The sequence below is a fragment of the Podarcis bocagei genome, assembly GCF_964188305.1.
Source record: "Podarcis bocagei genome assembly, chromosome: 4".
Taxonomy (NCBI): domain Eukaryota; kingdom Metazoa; phylum Chordata; class Lepidosauria; order Squamata; family Lacertidae; genus Podarcis; species Podarcis bocagei.
In genome coordinates this window covers 92,743,248-92,749,247 of record NC_138128.1, presented here as the reverse complement: position 1 = coordinate 92,749,247, position 6,000 = coordinate 92,743,248, and the positions used below count along the sequence as shown (strand labels likewise).

The 6,000-nt window shown below is 47.0% G+C and overlaps 1 protein-coding gene across 2 annotated transcripts in view; it reads left to right on the top strand.

Annotated features, from left to right (window-relative positions):
• The first annotated feature begins 205 nt into the window (after positions 1 to 205).
• Positions 206 to 6,000, top strand: part of LOC308585661 (cardiac-enriched FHL2-interacting protein) — a 41,009-nt gene continuing 35,214 nt past the window's right edge. For both annotated transcript variants that reach the window (XM_081191533.1, XM_081191532.1), the window contains exon 1: positions 206 to 525. The gene's annotated coding sequence lies outside the window, so the exon portion shown is untranslated. The remainder of the gene's footprint in view (positions 526 to 6,000) is intronic.

Genomic DNA, 6,000 nt, shown 5'->3' with positions numbered 1-6,000 from the left:
CTTATTATTTTTAATGATGACTTTCATGAAAACATTTGCGCCCGCCACCCGATGGCATGAAAATGCGGCGGTTTATGGTTTGAATCACCCTTGGGGGCTGGCCAATCGCAGAACATTATATTCTGTCACTCAGTTATCTTTGAAGCATTGCCAGCGGAGAAGCTGTGTGTAAAAATAGCCTGTGAGTGCCTGCTTGTTACTTGACACTGCGTGGCTATTCCAATGCTCTTCCCCAACCGTGTTCTACACTCAGTTCCTCCTTGCCTAAGATATATTTAAGTATGTTTTACGGACTTTGATTTCTCGCTTCGTTTCACCTATTTGGGCGGATCTTGAGGGGAGTGGGGAAGACTTGGCTGCTTCCACTTCGAAAAACCACTGTTCTCATTCACACAAAAGGATATGACTTACAGGAAGTCTGAGGGATAAGCGAACTACTTTGGAAATAAATGTGCTGGGAAGCTGGCTCAGCTGAAGACAGCACCGTGGCCCTCCGCCTCTGATCAAAACGCTTGGATCTAGAAGGTAAGGTGCAAGAAACTGCATGGGTGTTGTGATGTGTGCTTTCAGCTGTGTGCGCAAGGGCAGCATGGAAGCATATAATGTGAAACTGATCAGATGCGAAACACGAAACAGTTTATTATTATTCCCCCCCCCCCAAATCAGGCCAGATCTCTTGAGCTCAGTTGAAAAGCAGGAAAGTTGTTCTCCAGAGGGATAGATTTTTTTTTGCTCTGATTTATCCAAGCCAATGTTGCAATCAAATGTAAAGATATTAAGGCTACGATTCCATACACATATGTGAGAGCAAGTGGCAGTAAGCTCTGTGGGACTTATTTCTGAGTAAACGTGATTGGGCTGTTCAAGTGTCACTACATATGAACCAAGGCTTCATAACAAGGTTTATCATGTTTAGGTTTATTTTCTAACTGAAGTTTACCTTCATAAATCTCAGATGTATATTACACTGGGGTGTGGAGAATGCTGTTGGACACACAGTGTGACACAAACATTTGTCTAGACAGACATTGGTCTAATGTCAGTTAGATAGTCTTAAGTCAGTTAATTACCTATGAAGCGAGGATAGTATTACTGGGACTATTCAACGGTATTCCCTTTAATCTAGTAAACCAATCCTCAACAGCTTGGACCTCTGAGGTCCAGATGCCAAGATCTAAGCTCCCAAAAACTGTGTTTCGTTATTACGACTTGTAATATACAGTGGTACCTCAGGCTACATACGCTTCACGTTACATACGCTTCAGGTTACAGACTCCACTAACCCAGAAATAGTGCTTCAGGTTAAGAACTTTGCTTCAGGATGAGAACAGAAAATGTGCTCTGGCGGCGCGGCAGCAGCAGGAGGCCCCATTAGCTAAAGTGGTGCTTCAGGTTAAGAACAGTTTCAGGTTAAGTACGGACCTCCGGAATGAATTAAGTACTTAACCTGAGGTACCACTGTACAAGCAGATTATGGAAACCCCTGTCCTCTTGTATTCTGTAATGTGTCTTGCACTATAGAAATTATAATAACTAATAGTCTTACACAAAATGGTGTAGATATAGAGTTACTGTGATGAGCAAGAAAAACATTTTTGCTTCTCTGCCAGTGCAGCAAGATACAAGTGGTGGCAGTTGGAAACTCTTATTTTCTTATGGCAACAGCTTTGTTTGGGAGTGGCAATAACAACATTGCTTAGGGTCATTGTCCAAAATGGCCCTGAAAGGAAGACTAGAAAGGTATTCAGGCTAGGCCCGTCAACCTCCTAGAAGCACAGAACCTGAGAGACAGCGAGCATTGTGTGAGAGTTGTGCCTTGTAGGCCAAGGGCTTGAAGCTGCTGAGATGTGGACAGCACTTGCTCTGTCATGGGACCAACATGTGGTCTGATGAGCAGGGGAGGGCAGTAATGGTAGAAGCACACAAGCCAAGCTGACAACAGTGTGCCCATTTGTTCCTATTACCTCGCCTTGAGACTTTAGTTCTTGTCCTGGAGACCCTGAGAAGGAGGCTAACGTTTGGAACTCTCAAGTCAGCTAATGAGATTTGTTATTGCATATCCACCAACATTTCCCTGATGAAAATAGGGACATCCTATTCCATAATAAGGGACACGGGTGGCGCTCTAGGTTAAACCACAGAGCCTAGGACTTGCCGATCAGAAGGTCGGCGGTTCGAATCCCCGCGACGGGGTGAGCTCCTGCTGCTTGGTCCCTGTTCCTGCCAACCTAGCAGTTCGAAAGCATGTCAAAGTGCAAGTAGATAAATAGATACCGCTCCAGCAGGAAGGTAAACGGTGTTTCCATGCGCTGCTCTGGTTCGCCAGAAGCGGCTTAGTCATGCTGGCCACATGACCTGGAAGCTATACGCCGGCTCCCTTGGCCAGTAAAGCGAGATGACTGCTGCAACCCCAGAGTTGGCCACGACTGGACCTAATGGTCAGGGGTCCCTTTACCTTTACCTATTCCATAATAATAATTTTATGATTTATACCCCACCCATCTGACTGGGGTAACCCAGCCACTCTGAGTGGCTTGCAACATATATAAAAACATAATTAAACTTTTTTTAAAGCTTCCCACTACAGGGCTGCCTTCAGATGCCTTCTAAAGGTTGTATAGTTACTTATCTCCTAGGCTCGGTGGCCACATAACTCCAGACCCTCCAACATTTCTCTGGTGAAAATAGAGATGGCCTAAGGAAAAGAGGGACATTCTGGGATCAAATCAGAAACTGGGACAGTTTCTGTAAATCCAGGTCTGTCCCTGGAAAACAGGGACACTTGGAGAGTGTTTCTCAACCTCGGCCCTCCAGATGTTTTTGGCCTACAACTCCCATGATCCCTAGCTAGCAGGACCAGTCGTCACGGATGATGGGAACTGTAGTCTCAAAACATCTGGAGGGCCAAGGTTGAGGAAGCCTGGTCTGCAGCAGCTGTACCCAGTGTGCTGGATTTGGGGCTATGGGGGAAGATTTGGTTTCAGGCATTTTCCCTTGACGCCAAGAGCACCATTTTTTCCAGCCTTACATCCATGACTCACTAAATAACTCTAGTCGGTCCTTGGTGTTCTATGCAACTTCTTCCTTCTTCCAGCACCCTTGCTCCATGGCCACCAAAGCAAGCTCAAGCCTCCATCTCTGGCGGGGACCATAGGAACCAGCTCCTAGGGGGCTGAGGTCCCTTCACACACCCCTAAAATATTTGAGGGAGGCTATTTCCCCAAGGTTGGTGGGCATTGCTATTCAAATGGTGTGGGCGCACTGTGTCATGTGATCATGAGGGGAAGGGCTTACCTGCCCCTCCCATATTTTCTTCAAGTTGGCTCCCCTGAGAGGGGCTGATTTAGGTTGTTGTCATTGCCACCACCTCTAGGGCACCCAGGTTAAAAAAGAGGGCTTAACATTTCTGTAAAAGATGCATTTACAGCAAACCCTCCAAATGTTCTGGATTTCCAGAAGCCGTCCCAGTTTCTGATTTGATCTCAGAATGTACTGCTTTTCCATAGGACATCCCTATTTTCATCAGAGAAATGTTGGAGGGTATGCAGTTATGTGACCCCCCTGAACCAAGTAAATATACAACCTTTAGAAGACATCTGAAGGCAGCCCTTTATAGGGAAGTTCAAAAAATGTTTAATGTTTTGTTATGTTTTTCTATATGTTGCAAGCCACCCAGAGTGGCTGGGGGAACCCAGTCAGATGGGTGGGTTATAAATAATAAGATCATCATTAATATTATTATAGAATAGGACATCCCTAGTTTCATCGGAGAAATGTAGGAGGGTATGAACTTGTCTGCTACACAACTATTAAAGAGCCTTCTCTTTTTCAACTAGCAGCTTTTAATCATGACTCCAGCAACAACAGAAAGCCCAACATGCTTCAAAACCGTACTGTGTCAAACCCACTAACTATTGCTGCCCCCTCAAAATGTGACCAGTTTGGGTCTAATAACTGGTGTGGAGGCTCCAGTGCTCAGCCCAGAAGATGGAAGGGGTCCTAAGAGCACAGATTTTGCGTGCAAAAAGTATCAGGCTCAATCCTGGTGCGGAAGGGGAACTCTTCTGCTAGTGGCCCTGTCAACAGAGACTAGTCAGGCTTCTCAAAAAGCCTGACAAACAATTGAAGAAAATAATCATCTCCTCTTATGTTGTCCTAGGATCTGGTAGTCAGAGACAGATTGCCTCTGCATGGAGGTTCCTTGTTTTTATTTGGTTTTGGGGAACTTTGGTCATGCCAGAATAATTGGAGTAGATAAACACCACGACTGTCTGTTCAAACCGACTCAGCCTGTGCTCCCATGCACACACACAGTTAAATTTAACTTCATAAACCATTCTGTGTGACTTATCATCAGGACATTCAAGATGCGTATTCATATTAGGCAAAAAGCCTGACCTCCCTCCCTCCAACAGATAGCTGGCAAAATATTTGCCCGCCAGCTTGCCAGCTTACCCAAGCTGAAGGTTATGGCAGTGGCTGACCCAAGGAATCGCTGAATTCTTGGAGCAGGAGCCAAAACCTGGGAAACCAAACACCATGTTATGTCTCCCTATCTGCTGCCTCAAGCTGCTAAGTGTCATGTACATTCTGCTTTGATTATGTCTGCTTTGGCAATAACTGGAGTTCAGCTGAAAGCTCCTGAGAACCGTGTGGGACCAAGAAAATGGAGAGATGAGGCTGGAAAAGCCTGGCAGGCAACCAAGCATGGTCAGATTAGCAGTTTCGGGCAGGGCATGACCTCAGATTTATCTGCTCTGCTTACAACTTTGCTCCCTCGCTGTGTCTCTAGACTTGTTGTTGTTTAGTCATTTAGTCGTGTCCGATTCTTCGTGACCCCATGGACCAGAGCACACCAGGCACTCCTGTCTTCCACTGCCTCCCGCAGTTTGGTCAAACTCATGCTGGTAGCTTCGAGAACACTGTCCAACCATCTCGTCCTCTGTCATCCCCTTCTCCTTGTGCCCTCCATCTTTCCTAACATCAAGGTCTTTTCCAGGGAGTCTTCTCTTCTCATGAGGTGGCCAAAGTCTTGGAGCCTCAGCTTCAGGATCTGTCCTTCTAGAGAGCACTCAGGGCTGATTTCCTTCAGAATGGAGAGGTTTGATCTTCTTGCAGTCCATGGGACACTCAAGAGTCTCCTCCAGCACCAGAATTCAAAAGCATCAATTCTTCGGCGATCAGCCTTCTTTATGGTCCAGCTCTCACTTCCATACATCACTACTGGGAAAACCATAGCTTGTGCCTTTGTGTGTATGATGGGTTTCATCAGACCTAGTCCAACATTGTGGTTCGAGGACCCGACCCCCGCGAAGTGAAATGAAGACACAAGGACACGTGATATAAGGTTGATGGGCTAGAAAAGGCCACAACTTTATTGATTACAGCAATGAAAAGGTATTGGCTTAGGCATTGGATCGAAACAAGTGGGTTTATTCACCAGTAGGTGGAGCCTGTTGATGCTCATCCAACTATAGGCTCACCCCTGCTGTCACCGAGGGTCGTGCCATGGCCTCCCGCCAAGCAGGCATCGGACGGAATACACGACCCCCAGATTCCTTTAACGGAATACCCCTAAAAATTGAAGGCATAGGCGATGGCCACACCTAGCACTTCGACACACCACATTATTCCAATGCCTAACCTACCCACCAATACCACAAAAGTTGTGACGATTGCTACGAGGTAGGCGAAAAAACCAAAAAGCCTAATGCCAAATGGAAAAACTCCTAACAGGCCCCTCGGGCAACCAGGGCGACCAACCTAAGGCCAATGACCTAAGCCCTAACTAAAAGGGAGTGGAGGGTGGGTGACTCGCGAGGGGATGACGACGAGGAATGAGGCCAGGGAGAAGCTGGCGCTGCAGCAAAAGGCTGCTGAACACGCCCCCTCCGCGGCACCTGGTTGGGTGGCCACCAGGAGGCGTAAGCGCCAGCCAGGTGAGCTGGAGGCAGGGAGCCACGCCCCCTGCTGGGCGGTGCTCGGGCTCCCACCCACAAC